Raw genomic sequence first — 20,888 nt, 5'->3', positions numbered from 1 at the left:
GTCAGCCCCGGGACCATGATTAGGATCATGCTACTCTGTTAGGATATATATTGTTTTTTTCGCTTTGAAAGTGGTGAATAAACGTGGGGATAGGGCGCTTATTTTGCTGTCATATTCTTTATTTTGTTCGTTAAGAGTAATTGTTTTTCAGTTATATATGAATATTAGTCATGCTTTAAAATCAGTATAGGGTGGTTGTGCTGCTGGTAGAGAAGGTATGTCCTTGCAAGTGTTCAGTGTTTGGGGGTTCAGAATTTCCAGGAGATTCTTCAAGCTCCATTTTACTATATGAGGTGTGAAAACAGGTGCGACAGACTTCGAAGGTGCCTTTGACCACCTTCACCCCTTTTCCCCACCCCCTGCCTCTGGGAGCCACCGATCTGTTCTCTGTATCTAAGAGTCGCATCTTGGGGAGGCTCGGGTGTGTGAAGTGGAGCCCGGTGACCAGCGTTCACAATACCAAACTGTGTACTGGAAAGTTGATAAGAGAGCAGATCTTTACAATTCTTATGACCAGAAAAAAAGTCTAAATATATGTGCTGATAGCTGTTAAGCACACTTACTTGTGGTAGTCATTTCATAATACATACATCTATCAAATCATTATGTTATGCATCAAAAACAAATACAGGGTTTTATGTCGATTGTATTTCAATAAGAGAAAAGGAATCACAAGACAAAGCAAAACCAGATGTAATGGTTATGTTGGAAAAAGGAAAAGAGATGTTAATTGTATCTGCTGTCTTAGGTAAAATGCATTCTGCCAAAGTCTTCTACATGGTAACAGCAAACCAAAACACCTTGCTAATATACAAGGAAACTCTCCTTTCTAAAGAGCTGTTATTTCACCTTCTTTTATAAACAAAGTAGTGCCCAGAGTGTTAAGTTTTTTTTTTTATTGCATTTTGGTTATTTTTATTGAAATGCTTGTTGTCTCTTGTTAAATAACTACCTTAATTATACAGCCATGGCCCAACTTCTCAACCTTTTCCAGAAGAAGCCCCCAGTTTCCATTAAAGAGTTTTATGGAGGCTCCCTACATGTCAGATTTCACACAGGCAGCTACCCTGGCTTTTTATAAAGGTCTTTGAATGCAATGCCAAGGCCTCCCACTAATTGTTTTATGGGCTCAGTGTGGGATCCGCGTCCCTGAAGGAGGAAGCCCCATGTTAAAAGACTGCGGGAGAGAGGAGTTGTCAAACATACCCAGAAAGAGCACTAAAAAAAGTCCCGGCTAGCTCTGCTGTTGTTGCCAAGGAGCAGAAGCAGAACACAAAACATGCCAAAGGCTGACTGATTTTAAACAGTGGCCCTTATTTCAGAGAATACTCACTTCACCACATTTTGGGGAGAAAATCGAATGAAAAATAACTCCATAATTGATTTGAGTGCTCGTTTGAACGTTTGGCACGGGTGCATTACTGTTTTTTTCCAAGTGGTTTTATATATGTGTGTGTACACATATATACATATACCTGGACATACATACACACACACAGATCTATAAAACTAAATATTTTTATGTGTCCTTTCAAGGGGGGATAACTCGTCACAGTTATCTGTGAACATTTAGTTCTAGAATAACGTCTTCACGGTTCTTTGCCTCTTTATCTTTTTTTCCTCCGAAAAGGTTTAGGAAGTGTGTTCTTACCCCCTACGAACCATTAAGTTGTATGTATCTACACTGTAAAAAGTGACTTGTAAGCTTAACAGAAGAGCTATCGTGGCAGAACGGAAACTCTTACTCCCTCACCAGGCCCTGAAGTTGTCTTTTTCTCAGTCGCAAGCAATCTGCTGGGATTCTGAACCTGATTTTTACTCTAGACGCTAAAACAGATTTTGGTTTTGCTTTGTGTTTTAGGGCCCCACTCCGAGCATATGGAAGTTCCCAGGCTAGGGGTCCAATCAGAACTATAGCTGCTGGCCTACACCACAGCCATAGCCACTCAGGATCTGAGCCACGTCTTCGACCTACACCACAGCACACGGCAACACCAGATCCTTAACCCACTGAGTGAGGCCAGGGGTCATCGAACCAGCATCCTCATAGATGCTTGTCCTGTTCGTTACTGTTGAACTATGATGGGAACTGCCTGAAACAGAGTATTTTTGAGGTACAGTATGAACCTAGAGAGTGTTTTTAGGTTGGTTCGTGTTGACATGTGAACAGAATTATTTGAGACACACTTCAGCATAGCCAAGAGTAGGAATGTTGTGTTCAGTGGGAAGATAGGTACAACCTGTCTCCTTGCAGGTTGACAGCATTAAAACAAGTTGACATACACTGAGATTTTTGTAAATTTTGAAATATCTCTTTGGAAGTTGGTGAAGGAGAAAAATGAATAGAGTTCGTCTTTGTAATTGAAATATGCTCCTTAAAATGATCCTCAGAGTTTCCAGTGTGGCACAGTGGGTTAGAATCTGACTATAGTGGCTCAGGTCACTGTAGAGGTGTGGGTTCAATCCCTGGCTCAGTGCAGTGGGTTAAAGAGATCCAGCATTGCTGCAGCTGCAGTGTTAGTAGGTTGTAGCTTCAGCTCAGATTCAATCCCTGGCTGGAGGACTACCATATGCTGTAGGTGTGGCCATTAAAAAATAATTCTGGTATTTTAAATAATCTTGAATTAACAATTCTTTATGAAAAAAATTATTCTTCCTTTCTTAGGGCGTTTCTTATATGTGTGTATAACGTGATGTTTTTGTGTGTGGTGCTTGTGTGTGATGCGTGATATTCTGTTACGCATCACACACAAGCTGACAAATTCTTCTAAATTCTTGTAATAAAACAGCAGCAATGTGTAACGTAGAGAGCCAGCTACAAGTAGCGCATTGTATTAAGTGAGAAATAAGTTTGATTTTGCTAATAATAAAAGGTAATTTAAATTGTCTGTTAAGTCTTTTATTCATACAATTATATTTCTTCTTTCAAACTTGGAGAAGATTGCAAAAATCTAAAACCGAGAGGGATCCTTGATAGTAATTTCCTCATCACTGTGACTCCAAGAAATTTTTTTCTGTTATATAATTATATGTAGAATAGCCTCAGTCAGTCTGCTATTACTTGTTGTATGAAAAATTATTCCTTAAAGCCAGATTATATCTCTGGATGGCCCCTTGTTATTCCTTTTTTTAAATTTTAAGTGATTTTTATTTTTTATATTATAGCTGGTTTACAGTGTCCTGTCAATTTTCTACTGTACCACAAGGTGACCCCGTCACACATACATATAAACGTTGTTTTTCTCGCATTATTCTCCATCATGCTCCATTATAAGTGACTAGATACAGTTCCCAGTGCTATACAGCAGGATTTCATTATTTGCCTACTCCAAAGGCAATAGCTTGCATCTATTAACCCCAAATTCCCAGTCCTTCCCACTCCCTCCCTGTGTCTTTATTTTGAGTAAGAATCAACTTAGTAATATGATCCATGAAATCAACCATACTCTATTAAAGATAAATGTTATTTTTCATAACTTCTGTGAACTTAAATTTGTCATTTTTAATTCAAACCTCAAATTATGAGCTCTTTTAACCATTGTCAGCATTTCTTCTGTGGGTTGTACATTCTCTGTCAGAATGGCTAGTATTAAAAAAATAAAAGCTTTGCCAAGGATATGGGGAAGTTGGAAACCCCTGCACACTGTTAGTGAGAATGTAAAATGGTGCATCTACTGTGGAGAACAGTCAAGAGTCGCCTCCAAAATTAAAAATAGAACTGCCATATGATCCAGCCATCCCCCTTCAGGGTATGAATCCAAAGAACTGCTATCAGGATTTCTGGAAGATATTAGCATTCCCATGTTTATTGCAGAACTATTATTAAGAGTCAGGTTGGGGAAAAAACCTAAACGTCCATCGACAGATGAATGAATAAAGAAAAACAGTGTACTGGAACACTCTTTAGCCTTAAAGAAGGAAATTCTACAATATATTGCAACATGGATGCAGCTTGAGGATACATTTTGCAAACTGAAATAATCGTCAGAGAAAGACAGATATTGGGGTGATTCCAAAAACATGGGGTGTCTGAAATAGTCAAATTCATAGAATCAAAGAGTGGAATGGTGGTTGCCAGGGGCTGAGGAGAGAGGGGAAAGGCGGGAGTCACTAACCAGCAGGCGTGAAGTTTCAGTGATGCCAGATGAGTAAACTCGTGCTGTGCAGCCTTGAGCGGAGAATCAACAATACCGTACGTTACACTTAAAATTTGTTGATACAGTGGATCTCACGCTGTGCTTTAACCACAATAAAATAGCATTTAAACATTATTTTTTAATGGGAAAAAAGAGAAACAAGTTTAGATGAACTTATTCTTGAATATTAAGTAGAAAAGAGCAGGCTCGCTCTTCTTGGACATGTAGTAGTGGGAGGAAGGAGTGGCTGTAAAACCTTCACTCTGTTTGTCCTCACCACTGGGCAGTGTGAAATGTACTAGACGAAATGATTTTTCAGCTCAAAGATAATGTGGGTTCCAAATCGCTTTGGCCACCGCCTTGAGAAAGGCCTGGGAGAGTCTGTAGTATGGAGCTGAATAACAGGATGAGTAAACTGCTCATTGCCGTGGGAGTGGGATTACCTTCAGCACTCAGCACTCAGTTGTTTCCAGTTTAAGATCCAGTTTAAGGGTGTTAAGTCCTGACTAGCATATGCTGTTATGGGGACTATGGTATTCTTTTTCATTTTTGGAAGAAATCCCTCTTAAGAGAATAATTTGATTTTTTTCCTCCCTGCCCTTACGCATTTAAAACCTTCGCTTGATGTATCTCTGTTACTCCTGCTTGGCTGCTGTATCTAACTTTTTTCACTTTTTCTGGGACAAGCAAGCAAGGTAAAGTTGGAGCTGCAGAATCACTGAAATCATCCTATCAGCTGAACTATTTCCTTGTATAGTAACTTCTTGCTCTTAGGTTTCTAGGCAAAATGTACTGTACTCCTAAATTGGAGAAAAATAATATTAATCATTTTTTGGCTTTATGTTTCTTGAGATTACATAATTTGGAGGATATGGGAAAGGTATATAAGAGGCTATCAGGAGGCTTAACTCCTTAACTTGGAATAGGGACATTTGGTGGCATTTTGCTTCATTTCAATGAAATTTAATCTTATTTACCCCACCATAATCTGTCAAAACAGGGACTGTAAAAAAAAAAAAAAAAAAGGCAGAGGCAAAAGTCTCAGAGATAGGATCAGAACGTGTCCCAGACTTGTTGGTGGGGTGGACTGTTTGCCTGCCTCCCCAACATTCATCTTCTCTCCTACCAGTAGTCCATGGTTTTGTTCTGAGTATCCAGGGATTTCCAGAAAGGCAGATTGTACCTCCTGCATACATTTGAGATCAAGACAATCAGTGCATTTCATTATTCTGGCTCTAGCCATGTATTCAGGGTGGGTATGTGACCTAAGCCAATTCATTCAAACTGAGTCATAGAGCTTTGTTCTAGCATTTTAGAACAACAGTGCTTTCTTACTTGGTGAACTTAGGGGAGTATTTAGCCTCAGGAATTCCTGGTCCCAGTGTGAAGTCATTAGCTAAAATGTTACAGTGGAGGAATGGGTCCTTGGTTATTTCATGAACCATTGGACTGAGCCTTACCTGAAGCTCTTCCTACTTCTTAACTTTTCAGTTGTGGGAGCCAATAAATCTCCTTTAAGTGTAATTTAGCTTGAATAAATTACTGCCATTGAATGAATTTTGACTGATACCTAAAAGTCTTTTGTAGTTTTGCCTGGATTGTCCTAATGTAGTTTCCTTTCCTAGAAGTAAAACTTCGTATCTGTTTAGACTTTAGTTTTCTCATCTATTAAATGCAGAGTTTGTGCTGGATTATACAGAACTATCCATGGGATCGCTTTTTCTCTCTGCCTCCAAATAATGGAGGTCGTATTTGTTAGATCAGAAATTTGCCAACCTCTCTTCCTATTTATCCTGCTGCAGTCCAGACTCTAGGAATTTGGATGCCTTCAATACCATACAGCATAAATGTCATATGCTTTTAGTCTGTTTTACAATGTATGACTACTTTCCCCATTTTTACCGAAGAACTAAATATTTCTTAGAGATGCAAGTTTAGAGAAAGATGGATGTAAGAATGATGACACATTATTATTTTCCCTATTATAATTAAGAAACAACCAATGACTATATAGGGAAGCTCAGAATCAATAACACCAAAAGTATGCAGTCTGTTCCAATGTAAATCAATTTATTTAATTATTTCAATAACACACTGGCTCCCTGAATGAGCCAGCTACATCCTAAATGTTGTCAGCAGTTAAAATAATTATTTGAGAATAGTTTCAGACATCACCCCAAATCTTTAACCTGGTGTTAGAGAAACAACTCAGAGCACATGCCTTAAAAATATTCTAAGTCCAGGTCAAATTCACATGTAAAAAAGTGCACAGAAGTGCTTTGAAACTTGGACGTGGTACTAGGGGAATTTGAATAGAGTTTGGATATTCATAAGGATTTTAACTCTCTGTTCAGAAAGGCAAGGTAAAGAACCAAGTAGATTTTTAAAGCCAAATGGGTGGCGATGGTGGGGGTGGTTGGTGGAGGGGTGGCATTAGTGAAAATTAACTTTCATTGAACAATGCCAGGCAGCCATCAGGGCTTTATATGAATTCAGTGAATGGTAGTTTGTAGGAATTTGATTTCATGCAACAAAGATTACTTCAAGGTACACATTTCTCTCTCTCTTTGTTTTCGAAAATGACAGCTTTTGTATGTGTGACTCAATGATAGATGGCTTTGTGAAATACTATTTATGAAAAATAGACAAGTTCCTCCAGATTGCACTGTAGGGCATTTAATGCTCTTTCTTCTGAACAGAAGTTTTATAGGTTTTGCATAATTAGTACCAAATTTTTCTTGGTCTTATCCATAAAGAAAAATGACTTGATCATATTTAGACCTTACATTGCTCTAAGTTTTCTGTTATGCTTGCTTGCCAGACTTGAGCAATGAGTGTTCTACAGTGTTATTAAAGATATTTGAATTTTACGGTTTTTCTCAAGACCAACCACAATACTAGCCTGAAGGAGTTTGTTCTGGAGTTCAGATGCATCTGCCATTTTGAATGGAGGCTCCAGGGACCTGTCTTATTTTGTTTCTCTCAAGAACACCTTGTTAAATTTGGTGATCACGTCCAAAGTCAGCAATGCATGCTGAGTTTCATGACTTATTTGGCTATACATTGGGTTGCATTTTTTAGAGCTGTCACTATTTTCACTGAATCTTACAGTGTTATATTGATTTACTGTGTGTGTGTGTATGTGTGTGTGTGTGATGGCTACATTTGGTTTTTGGAGTTTAAAAAATTAGCTAAAATAGTACCTTTGAATGGTGTTCATAAGGTGGAAATCTAGTAGATAAAGTTTAGAAAACAGATGACCTCAAATTAACTTATGCTTGGCTTTTAAAAAACATGTTAAATTTAGTGTTTTATTTTCTATTGAAACTTGGTGAAAGGATAATTTTCCTTGCAGTAGAATGATAGGAGTTACTTTCAAAAAGATAGTTCCTCTCTCAGAATTAACCTAATACTTTCTTTGTTGAAAATTATTTGTAGGAGTTCCCGTCGTGGCGCAGAGGTTAACGAATCTGACTAGGAACCATGAGGTTGCAGGTTCGGTCCCTGCCCTTGCTCAGTGGGTTAACGATCCGGTGTTGCCGTGAGCTGTGGTGTAGGTTGCAGACGCGGCTCAGATCCTGCGTTGCTGTGGCTCTGGCGTAGGCCGGTGGCTCCAGCTCCGATTGGACCCCTAGCCTGGGAACCTCCATATGCCGCGGGAGCGGCCCAAGAAATAGCAAAAAGACCAAAAGAAAAAAGAAAAAAGAAAATTATTTGTATATACGCTATTCATCCAAAGTTCTTAAATTTCACTGACAGTGACTGGTAACTTTGATCTGCAGGTCCCACATAAGAAAGGGGCAGGAAAAGATGTAGTGGACAGATCAGTTCACTCACTCCTTGTGGGTCACTCACGAGTTGATTCGTTTCCAAACCCACATCACTGCATTAACATTTTCAGCTAAATTCTGCAAATACTGACAGTGTTACCATGATCAGACCATTGGGTGCCTCTAGATGAGAAATAGCTGTGGCACATTTCCTGTCCCTCATGCAGCCAATGGATCACTAATGGAGTAATGTAAAAGCAAAAATAAACAACATTCAAGACATAAATAGAAACTATATAAGATACAGATGTTCTGTGAGAGCATGTTCAGAGGTGGGTGGGGAAAAATAAAACTATGAGGGAACTGGGGTGTTTGAGATTATCATTGAAACATCAAGCCTTTCGATGAGAGGAGACAGGAGGAAATGGCCCTCAATGAGCAGAAACGGCGTGAGCAAAGGTACGGAAGCACAATTAGGCAAGGGGAGGAAAATGAAATTGCAGAAGGGTAAGTCTGAAAGAGGTTGTCCATTAAACACACACACAAATGCTATGCAGTGGATCTGAAATGCCAGGCCAAGGCGTGTTCACTTAATTCTCTGGGTAGAGGGGAACTGCTCAGGGCTGAAAAAGTCACTTGGAACTGGGCTTTGTGCAGAGCAGGTGGAACTCCGCTTAAGAAGAACTGGAATGTGTTCGGAAGTTGCACAGATAGTAAAAAGCAGAACTGCATCGTGGCAGAAGTCATGGAAAGAGACAAATTCCTGACATACTGAGTATGTGGAACCCATTGAGTTTAGCAAATATTTGGATGTAGAGGACGAGGGAGACCTGTGTTAGGGATAAGTCCAAGGTTTGGAGGCTGAGTATCTCTGGAATGTTGGTTATTTTGTTAATAGAAGTTGGGGAGTCAAAGAAGGCGCTCTTTGTGGGGAGAAAACATATGAATTAGATAAAATGGACTTCACATGTGTTTTTTCCACAGCTCTCTGGCAGGAAAAGGCTCATCTGATGATTAAATGCCCATCAGTGTTTTATTTTTCTATCAGTACCTGCAAGTCACTCTAATTTGTATATGAAATTCTTTTATAAATTTCTTACATTTGGTGTTATATGCAGAGACTTATATTGTGCATGTTGCCAGACTAATGACATACTTTTCGTATCTTTTTATTTTTTATTTATTTATTTTTTAAATTTTTTGTCTTTTTGCTATTTCTTTGGGCCGCTTCCACGGCATATGGAGGTTCCCAGGCTAGGGTTCGAATCGGAGCTGTAGCCACCAGCCTACGCCAGAGCCACAGCAATGCAGGATCTGAGCCGCGTCTGCAACCTACCCCACAGCTCACGGCAACGCCGGATTGTTAACCCACTGAGCAAGGGCAGGGACCAAACCCACAACCTCATGGTTTCTAGTCAGATTCATTAACCACTGCGCCACGACGGGAACTCCCTTTTTATTTTTTAATCTTTAAATTTTTTGAATTCGTTGATTTACAATTTGTTGCTATTGTATAGCAAAGTGATATATATATATATATATATATATATATATATATATATGTATTCTTATGCAGATTCTTTTTCATTATAGGTTATTATGGGATATTGAATATGTTCCCTGTGCCATACAGTAGAATCCTGTAGGTTATCTGTTTGTATATAGTAGTGGGTCTCTGTTAATCTCACACTCCTAATTTATCCCTCTCACCCCCTTTCCCTTTTGGTAACCATAAGTTTGCTTTCCATGTCTGTGAATCTTTTTCTGTTTTGTAAACAAGTTCATTTGTATCACTCTTTTAGATTCCACATATAAGTGATATCCGAAAGTATTTGTCCTGCTGACTCATTTCACTTAATGTGGTCATCTTTAAGTCTTTCCATGTTGCTGCAAATAGCATTATTTCAGTCTTTTCTATGGAGGATTAGTAGTCCATTGTTTGTATGTATGGGGGCGGTGTGTGAATGCACACCACATATTCTTTATCTGTTGGACCATTCGCATTTTAATCTTGGTAAAGTGAAAACAATTCAGAGTTGAGATTGCAGTCTAGTATCTGATGGACTCTTTGGTGACAACACTAGGTGGGGCCCACCTCTTGCTGTGTTGTCATGCAAATGAAGTGAATGAAAGACCTGATTTTTTTTTTTTTTTTAAGAAGTTCTATGATAAAACGAAAGGAGAATATTGTTGGGTCAGGTACTATGGAAATAAATGGTGGGCTAGGTCTTCTTTCTTTTTTTTTTTTTTTTTTTACTGTGTACATTTCAGGTGTACAGCTTTATAGTTTGAGATCTGTGTGCATTACCAGGTGACCACATCACAGGTCTGGTTCCCATCCATCACCACGTTGGTGACCTCTTTCATCCATGTTGCCCACATTCAGGCACTGCTTTCTTTTTGCTGTAGGTGTTAAAACATATTTAGGAATATGTGTAAAATAGGGTCCTTGCTTTTGCTGTTTGAACTTTTGCTCATACTAGATATGTTACCTGCTTTTATCTTTATAAGCACTTTTATTTACCCATGTTATTTGCAAACAATAACATGCAATTCTGAAATTCTTAGAAGCTCTTAAACCTCATTAAAATGTTTAATAGGTGATGTAAGGAGACAAGTGAAGGTACAAGAGGTATTGCCTGTACAGTCATTAATGTTTAATAATTAATTGAACGATGAGCTGGGGTAACTTTCTTGACGCAGAATCTATGGCATGATATCGTTTGAGACTATATTAGTATATTCTATGTTTTACACTTGGCATATGGGTGTATCTTAAAAATAGTGCAAGTTCATGTTCACACTACTGCAGTAAAGTGAATAGTGCAAAAAAGTGAGTTACATGATTTTTTTTCTTTTCCCAGTGCATGTATGTTGTTTACATTATACTGCAGTTAGTTAAGCATACACTACTAGCATTATGTCTGAAAGACACAGTATGTACCTTAGTTAAAAAATAATTTATCACTAAAACATGCTAACCATCATCTGACCCCGCAGTGAGTTGTGATCTTTTTGCTGGCGAAGGGTTTTGCCTTGGTGTTGATGTCTCCTGACTGATTCAGAGGCAGTAGTTGCTAAAGGTTGGGATGTCTGGCAATTTCTTAAAATAGGAGAACAAGGAAGTTTGCCACACGGATTCTTCCTTTCATGAGTAATTTCTCTGTAGCATGTAATGCACTTTACCTACGGGAAAACTTCTTTCAAATTTGAAGTCAGTCCTCTCAAACTCTGCACTGCTTTATCACATAAGTTTACATAATGTCCTAAATCCTTGGTTTTTGCTTCAACAGTCTTCACAACATCTTCACCAAGAATAGATTCTGTCTCAAGAAACCAGTTTCTTCGCTTATCCATAAGAAGGATCTCCTCATCCATTGCAGATTTATCCTGAGATTGCAGCATTTAGTCTTATCCTCAGGATCCACTTCACATTCTCATTCCTTGGTATTTCTACCATATCTGCAGTTCCTTCCTCCCTCTTGAATCCCTCAGACTCATCCAGCAAGAATGGAATCAACTTCTTTCAAACTCCTACGAGTGTTACCGTGTTGACCTCTTCCCATGAATCACAAAGGTTCTTAATGGCATCTGGAATGATGAATCCTTTCCAGAAGGTTTTCAGTTGACAGTGTCCAGATCCGTCAGAGGAATGACTATGTGCAGCAGCTTTAGCCTTATGAAATATTATTCTTCAATAAGAATTGAAAGTCAACAGTCAGTGACCCATGGGCTGCAGAATGGATGTTGCGTTAGCAGGGATGAAAACGACATGAATCTAGCCCGACTCCATCAGAGCTCTTGAATGACCAGGTGCAATGTCAATGAGCAGTTCTATTTTGAAAGTAATATTTTTTCCTGAGTGGTAGGTCTCAATGGTGGGCTTAAGACATTCAGTAAACCATGCTGTAAACTTTGTGCTGTCATCTGGGCTGTGTATTCATTTATGGAGTATAGACAGAATAGATTTAGCCAAGATTGTAATTCTTAAGATCCCAGGATTTTTGGAAGGGTAAATGTGTATTGGCTTCAACTTAGTCACCAGCTGCACTGGCCCCACCAAGAGAGTCAGCCTATTCTTGGACACCTCAAAGCCAGGCCTTGACGTCTCTCTGGCTGCGAAAGTCCTTGATGGCATCTTCTTCCAATAGGAGGCTGCTTTGTTTACATTGAAACCCTGCTGTTTTGTGTAACCACTTGCGTGCACTGTCTTAGCAAGATGTTCTGAATAAACCTGCCTTAGCTTCCACATCAGCACTGGCTGCTTCTGTCTTGCACGTGTATATGATGAAAATGGTTTTCTTTCCTTAAACCTCCTGAACCAACCTCTGCCAGCTTCATCTTGTTTTCTGCAGCTTCCTCCCTTCTCTCTGGATTCAGGGAATTGAAGAGACTTAAGGCCTTGCTCTGGATTAGGTTTTGGCTTAAGGGAATGTTGTGGCTGGTTTGATCTTTTATTCTGACCACTGAAACTTTCTCCGTGTCATAAATAAGACTGTTTTGTTTTCTTATCATGTGTGTGTTCACTGGAGTGGCCGTTTTAATTTCCCACAAAAACTTTTCCTTTACATTCACAACTCTTGGCTCTTTGGCACAAGAGACTTAGATGGCTGCCTGTCTTGGCTTTCAACATGGCTTCTTTACCAAGCTTAGGGATTTTTGGCTTTTGATTTAAAGTGAAAGTCGGAGTTCCCGTCGTGGCGCAGTGGTTAACGAATCCGACTAGGAACCATGAGGTTGCGGGTTCGGTCCTTGCTCCTGCTCAGTGGGTTAACGATCCGGCGTTGCCGTGAGCTGTGGTGTAGGTTGCAGACACGGCTCGGATCCAGCGTTGCTGTGGCTCTGGCGTAGGCCGGTGGCTACAGCTCCGATTCGACCCCTAGCCTGGGAATCTCCATATGCCGTGGGAGCGGCCCAAACAAATAGCAAAAAGACAAAAAAAAAAAATAAAAATAAAAAAAATAAAGTGAAAGACTTGCAACTGTTTCTTTCACTTGATCACTTAGAGGCCATTGTAGGGTTATTAATTGGCCTAATTTCAATACTGTGGTGTCTCAGAGAATAGGGAGACCTAAAGAAAGGGAGAGTAGTGGGAGAATGGCCAGTCAGTGGGTATTCAGAACACATAAAGCACTGATTAAGTTTGCCGTCTCATATGGGCATGGTTCATAGGGCCTCCAGACAATTAGAACAGTAACATCAAAGATCACAGAGTACTGTAACAGGTTTAATAATAATGAAAAAGTTTGAAATATTGCAAAAATTGCCAGAACGTGACACAGAATTGCCAGAATTATGAAGTAAGCAAATGCTGCTGGAGACATGGTGCTGATAGACTTGCTTAATGCAGGGTTGCCACATTCATTTGATAAAAAATTACCTGCAAAGCACAATAAAGCAAAATGCAATAAAAAGAGATGCTCATATTACGTGAATGTTTAGATAGAAGTAAAGTAGTTGTATTTATTCCCTTAAGATTCATTAAAAAACAAAATGACTTATGACACAATTTATCAAATAGTTTTCATAACATAGACACTTAAAATCAACCCAAGCCAATGCCTCGTAACAATTCCAGCTTCCTTAGACTGAGGAGCATGAAGCTTGGCTAAGGTAATGGTTTAAGAGATTCCCAGGTAATGCAGGGAGTGTCCTAGAGCCTTTCTCTTACTTCCCACCATGGTAAAGCTATCATTAAATATCTGTTTGGTATTGTTTTAGGGGACTGTCGTATATTTTAAGAACTTGGACCAGTGACATGCAGCAGGTAAGTATAAATTAGGAACTGCTGGAACATTTAATATGTTTCAGGAGCTATGCAGTTTTTTTGTTTCCACATTGTATTTACTCTTCAATAACTTTTGTATCACTCTGTCATCTCACTATTGAACCTTTTTTTTTTTTTTTTGGGGGGGTGCTCATGGAAGTTCCCAGGTCTAGGGGTCGAATCCCAGCTACAGCTGCCAGACCATGCCACAGCCACAGCAATGCAAGAGCCGAGCCACATCTATAACCTACACCAGAGTGCAAGGCAATGCCGGATCCTTAATCCACTGAGCAAGGCTGGGGATGAAACCCCCATCTTCATGGATACTAGTTGGATTCGTTTCTGCTGAGCCACAACGGGAACTCCCTGAACCTGTCTTTGTAAAGGTCATGGGTTACCTCTTTCATTGCAAAATATGTTGGCTCCTTTCTAGTTCTTTTGTTGTACCTCAGGATCATTTGACACTTAGGTGGTCCCTTTTCAAAATGATGTACTCCGTACTCTTACTTAGTGTTGGTGCTGCTGCTTCTGTGTTCCTTTGCAGGTTGGCCATTCTCTATTTTGATTGCTGCGGCTTTAATTGAGGACGCCATCATTTCTCACCTGAATCGCTGTAACCATCTCTTAACTGGTCTCCCTGCAACCAGTTTTGCTTCTTACATTCTTGTGCATGTTTTATCGTCAAAGTGACTTTTCTAAAACGTGTTCTTGAGTGATTCCTCCAACTACAGTACAAAATCCTCACTGTGCCATATGAGACTCTGAGTATAAGGTACTCCTTACATCTTTGCATCTGATATTTCCTCATATGTTCTGGGGTTAATCCCACCAGTATTCAGTACCTGTTCCACTGGAGCTCAGCTTTGCCTGGTTCCCTGCTCTTCTAGGTGAGCCATCTCTCCCTTTCTTGTGCTCCTCTGGCACACAGTGGTCAACTCTAAGAAAATGCGTGCCTGTCATTTGTTTTCTCATTATTTGTTAAACTTTTTTTTTTAGTATCGATGGATAGGGTCTGTGGCTTTTTTTTTTTTACCCCTATGTATTTATTATAAGTATTTAGCATATAGCTAGTAGATAGATAATAAGAATGTTGAATGATTTAATTAGTAATCAAATCAGGGTCAAGAAAACGTACATTCTCCTCTCAAGTACCTCAGTGCCTCGTGAGAATTTTTACAAGTACAAATAATTAAAAAGTAAAATCACTGACAGACAGTTACAGAATAGTGTGGTATGCGCTATTAAAAGTCATGTTTTCGAGTAGGAAGTAATTAAATGCTAATATCTCAAGAGACTGTCTCTTGAGGACATATAATAGAATTAAACAAATTTTCATGGCATTCAACTGTGTTTCTTTGAAGTGTGGTCTCATTGTAACACTTGAGGTATTCAGCGTACTTAAAAAAACGTTTTTATTGACTCTTTAAAACTTTACCCAGTCTTTTGTTTTGTCAGTTTTATGAGGACTCAACCCAAGTGAGGCAGGATGTATTAAGTTTCTAGACAGCTTACTTGGCTAGCTAGGAGGCATGGGGATCATAGCTTATTTTTCTTTCCCTTTCTACAACTACTGCAGCAATTGCTATTATCTAAGGAGATTTCACATGACTTTATGCTCTGTAGTTAACTCACTAATTACAAGAATTACAGGTTTTTTTTCTCTACAACAATTTAAGAGGACATGATGCGTTTTTAAGAACCCGGGCCTGTTACTTTTTTGATCCCCCAGATTTAAAAAGGCCATCAGAACATAATTGTCCTCATAATCATGAAGTAAAATATTGTTGAAAAAAAAGAGTACCCCCTTCGGACTTTTAAAGTTGTAAAGGGTGTGCATTATGGATTCTTATGTTGCTTAGAACAGGCAACACTGTGACTTAACTCCGTGACTGCAGGAGCAGGATCTGTTTCATTGGTTTTCAAATCATGTCCCTCGGGGCTCTAGAATTCTGAGGGGTGTCTCAGGAGCAGCCCTGTGAGGAAGCTGAGGAGCAGGTGGGCAGGCCATCCGTGAAGTTCTGTGGCCCTTCTCGCGTCTTCCTCTTCAGTCGTATCTGCTGCTTTTCTCTCTCTTCTGCTGCCTTTTCTTTGTCAAGGATATTAGGGAAGGGGGAAAAACACTTGAAAAATACCCCAGACTGCTGGTTCACGTGATGAAAATATTCAAGGAAGTCACCCTGTTGACAACTGAGAAAACCCATGAGAAGAGGAAACATGCAGCCTTTCTTTCATTAACCGCTCTTTCCATGTGTCAGCAACGTCCTCCGAGACGGTGACTGAGAGCTGAGCGTTTAAAAGCACCAGGCCAGCAGTGTGTCCTGTCTCATCTGTTTTCCATCAAAGACTTTTAGTCACCACGTGGTGTTTCCATGGGTCTGATCTTTAGAACCTGTGAACCAGGGCCTGACGAGGTTTGGGGGGAGCTGGAGGTGGAAATTTTAGGGATGGTGAGAGAAACAGAATTTTAATGCTTCTGAAGAGCGGGAGAAAGAGTTTCTGATCTTGCCAGTTTCATGGTGTTCACATCATAAGGCTGAGTACTTTCTGCCAGGAAGCTGAAGGGTCAGGTCAGAGTTTTATAGATTTTGGCCAAAGGCAGTTCCAAGAGAAAAAGGTAAATGTTTAAAGGTGCTGACCGGTGCCCTCACTTATCCTCTCATTCTTTTTTCTTATTTCTCTGCCCTGCCCCAAATAGGGTTATCCGAGGTGCAAAATCAGGTCACTGCCATAGCAACCACACAAACAGAGCGCAAAGGAGTGCTCTTTGCTTTAATTTCATAATAATGGGAGGAAACCCATACAAGGAGATGCTTATAGGTGACATAGATGATGGTATAAAAATGTGTCTATGAGAAATAGGTTGGCATGAACTTTGCTCATAAAGTCACTATGTCTTAAGCCGAATCATGGGAGTAACGACATCTTTTTAAACACTTTAAAAAGTTGGCAGTGTTGGCTTAAAGCACTATTTAAAAATTCACTTTGAAAATGGCATTTTTTGGGGGGGAGAACTGTAACTGTCAGTTTGAAGGATGGGATTTTTTCCAGCAGCGCTTGTAAAAATATCCATTGCCATATGTGAGGCAGGTTTCGTTTTCGTAGTTTATCATAAATAGATGAGTTTGTCAAATGCACACACATACATACACGCACCCATTTTTTGGCTCAGCGAAGAAATTCCAAGGCCATAGATAAAGAAATACTGAGCATTTTAACAACACATCTCACAGATAAGCAGACATTTTATTAATACACATCCTAAGAGGAAACAGTTTAAGAACAGGGATTAATTATACATGGAGCAGAGATAGCTGGTAGGTTATCAAGATGAGTGGACTTGGGTGGAGTTGGGGACCTGGGGAAGTGGCGGAGGAGAACGGCACTCGGAAAGGTCTGACTCATCCTTTGTCCCACTGCTGACTTATACAAGGAACGTTATCTTCAGGAACAGCAATTCCACTTGGCCAAAACTGTCATCGTAGCTACGGTAGCTTTGTTTCTAATTATAAAAGCGATATGTGTTCATAATTAGAATTGTGTTTAGTTCTCCTACCCGAAGATAACCTCTGTGAACATTGTGTTGCATCTTTTTTTTGTATGACTGTGCATATTATATGCAAAAGATAGATGTATAATAATTTTATATAATGTACATATATCTTAAAATTGGAATCAAACTAGGCATATGGTTTTTGTATAGGTTTTGTAGAATACGTTTGTATTTCCTTTATTTAATGGTTCTTCATGGTGTGCTTGCCGTAATCTAGGGAGGTTCTGTCCCATTAAATTTTCCTTGAAAGTATGACATTGAATGACTGCTTAGTGTCTCATTTATGTAAATATCTTCTTTTTTTAACCTAAAGTTAATTTTGAACGTCACATAAGGATTTTCTTATTCTTTTTGAACCTGAGGGACACCAAAATTTAATGAATCATTATCCTTGGTTCCTAATACATTCTAAGCATTGGTCTGTGCATGGCCTGCTTTCATGTGTATGTTTAACTATTTGCCTTTAATAACATAATAATATAAGCACTTGTAAGCTCACAGATGGTATCCTGTATCTAACTCTGGGATTTCCCTGTCCTCCAATCCCATCCCGTTGCCATCCTCCCACAACAAAGATAACCATCCTTCTTAATGTCATTTCCTCACGTTTCACTTTATGTAATTCTATTGATTCCATGGGTATTCCTAAAATGTGGGCGTATGTGTCAGTATTTACATTATTAAATGTCTTCTTAGTGTTGGACATTTCCATTGTTTCAGCCTTTTGCTATTACAAATAATATTAAACCATGATCTTGGAGTTCTCATTGTGGCTCTGTAGGTTAAGAACCCAACTAGTATCCATGAGGATGGGGGTTTAATCCCTGGCTTCTCTTAGTGGGTTAAGGCTCTAGTGTTGCTGCAAACTTCGGCAGAGGTCACCGATAAGGCTTGGATCCGATGTGGCTGTGGCACAGGCCTGCAGCTGCAGCTCTGATTGGACCCCCAGGCTCAGGAACTTCCCTATGCTGCAGGTGTGGCCTTTAAAAACAATAAACAAACAAAAAAACATGATCTCTCTACTTCAGATTACTTTTGTGTTTCAAAACATATGATTATTGCCTGAAGAAAAAGTCTAGGAAGTGTAACTATATTTCAATCATCCTCAATTTAATGGCACTGTGTTTGGGGAGTATTAGATGAACCTAAGCTTTTACAGAGCACAGAAAATAGGATATTTGAGAGAAAGTAAAAGACATGGTTATTCTGGCTGCTTTTTTAGGCATCCAGCATTCTGGAGGGATTTTTATCTGTAACAGATAGTGTCCTTGTAAACTGAGTCACTGACTTCCCATCGCTGTTCTCAGAGATACCTGAGACAATCGCAACCCCCAATTCATAGGCGTAAGACAGCTTTTAGAGCCTAATATCTTACACATCTGGGTCACCGATGCTATACAGCCATTCCACGGTACCATGACCCCCTTGAATAAAAGGAAAACGTTAAAAGAAAATTCCTACACAGGGCAGAGGTATTCTGTTGTGCTGTATGCTAATCAACAAATTTTTGCTTTTATTGTTCCGTTTCAAACTATGTCTGGTATGTGGTTCTTTGAGATCCACCTCGCAGTAGCGAATGGCTGAAAGGCGAAAGATAACCAATAGTTCTGCCCGCCCACCTCTGCTGTGTGTTTGTGTTTGTGTCTCATGTCTGTTTTTTTCAAACCCATGATTTGGTTCGTTTCAGTCATTTTGTAGCATCCACAAATATTTAGTCAAGTATTTATCTTCCCATGAAATGCTTCAGAGATTTGTCATATGAAATCATTGGTTTCTCTTCAGTGCTAAGTTATTGCAAATTATCATCTTGTTTTTAGGTTGATTTTGTAGAGTGTTAAATGCTATTTAAATTTCACTTAGATAGGAAGCCATTTATTTTTCTCCTAATCACTGAAAATAGCAAGAATTATTCAACTGGAGTTTTTCTCCCTTCTCTAAATACAACAGTCTACCCCTGACTCACGTGCATGTTTCTGCCTTTAGGTCAGTGGGAACGTTTCCCAGCCCTGTTTGCTTTTTTCCCTTCATTCCTAATTTCTCTCAGGAACAAATGGCAGCATAGTTAAGCGTTAGAAACTTGTTGCTGAAGGTGCTAACCTAAACATCAGTGCCAGGATACGACTGAGACTTAATAGACTAATTAATTTGTCTACTGCACCCTTGACCTGGGAATTACATACAATGGGCTATACTTACAGAACAGAGAGTCTGGGATCCAGAGTAGAGAAAAGGCAACTTTTGTGTGCTTTATACCTGAGCATGCAGTTAGTGCTGTGTTCTTTTAGAAGGTAGATTTTGAAAATGGAACATGCGTTGGAAGGAAGATATCTCAAGATTCTGTGTGCCTTTTTGTGTCGGGTTTCTTCTCTCATGTTTTATGTAGTACTAAGCAGAACGCTCGCATTCTTTGATCCAACTATGCTGATGACTTCCAGAGAAGGCCTGTTGGATAGACGACCACAATTTCTGTAGTACCTATTCCAATGTCGTATGCTCACATAGCAATAGGGAAAAAAAATAGGAACTTGAAGCTTGAATGACACTTGAAAAAGTGTGTGCATTATGCATGCATGCCTGTTATTTAAGGTTCTATCAGTAAGAAGATTAATTTTGATGGTTTTATTTCCTTTATATTCCTTTTCTCCCTTCCTCATGTTCATTTAAGTATACTTAAATGACAGTTAACATCTGATGCCACTGAATTCTCACAATGCTCTGGATAGAAGCTGAAATGAAAAACACAATATGTTTATATTAGCCGTCGCTGTGTAGATTATGCACCTCTTTGAGTTTTGTGAACTCGCAGAGGTACCAAATGACCCTTTCCTGTTGGGATTTTATTTAGTGTAGAGTTTTAATATTTGGGGAGTTTACAGATTTGGAAGCCTAATGAGTCCTTCCCTGAAAACTATTCTCAACCATGGCTGTTGAACACATGGCAAAAACTCTTCTAGGCGCTGCTAAAAAGGTGGTCAGCAAGACCGATGATCCCCAGCTCTGCTGAGGCCTGAGAGTCCAGTAGCCAGAATCGTATACAATGTAAACACAAAGCATAATAACATAACTCCAGACAGGTCTGCTTGTTATATATACACAGTGGAACAAAGTGAAAGGCCAGAGAGGGACTGGAATATGTGTGAGATGCTCCTTTAGCCAAAGTGTTGAGAATACTTTTCAGGGAGGCACTGTGAGAGCTGAGCATTCAGCCATGAGAGGGTAGCCTTTAAGTAGATGCTGTTCTTGTTTGGTGGCTGGCAGTTGCTTTACTGGAGGGAATCTGCGATATTTCATACACTTGCCAGAATAGGCATAGTGCATGGATGCTCACAGGTTCATAGGATGAGCACAATACATAGATCTTGGCATATGATTTGAGGGGGAAGTGCTTCACCTTTCTCACGTTATATTGCCTCCAGTCGTGGGGTGAGTTTTCAGTTTCATGTGTGTTTTGTTTTTCTGAAAATGTAATGTGAGCCTTGCGTTGAATTTTCTGTCCTGCAATTGTTTCTGTTATTGATCTGTTTATTATTTTATAGGTTTCAGAGTGGTCAAGAGAGTGAACGCCTCTGAAGTGGATGTGCAGTGCATAAATCATCCAGAAGGTCGTATGCTTCGGTTAGCAGCAGCCTGTTTATCTGGTTGGTATCCAGAGCAAGAAGGACTTG

General features: G+C 39.5%; 1 protein-coding gene across 1 annotated transcript in view; it reads left to right on the top strand.

Annotated features, from left to right (window-relative positions):
- The first annotated feature begins 20,764 nt into the window (after window positions 1–20,764).
- The window catches only part of BMPR1B (bone morphogenetic protein receptor type 1B), a 224,090-nt gene continuing 223,966 nt past the window's right edge, over window positions 20,765–20,888 (top strand). Inside the window, exon 1 of the mRNA XM_047799043.1 lies at window positions 20,765–20,861. The gene's annotated coding sequence lies outside the window, so the exon portion shown is untranslated. The remainder of the gene's footprint in view (window positions 20,862–20,888) is intronic.

The sequence above is a fragment of the Phacochoerus africanus genome, chromosome 10, assembly GCF_016906955.1.
Source record: "Phacochoerus africanus isolate WHEZ1 chromosome 10, ROS_Pafr_v1, whole genome shotgun sequence".
NCBI lineage: Eukaryota > Metazoa > Chordata > Mammalia > Artiodactyla > Suidae > Phacochoerus > Phacochoerus africanus.
Note: the sequence above shows the minus strand (reverse complement) of the source record. Positions and strands in the feature narration are given on the sequence as shown.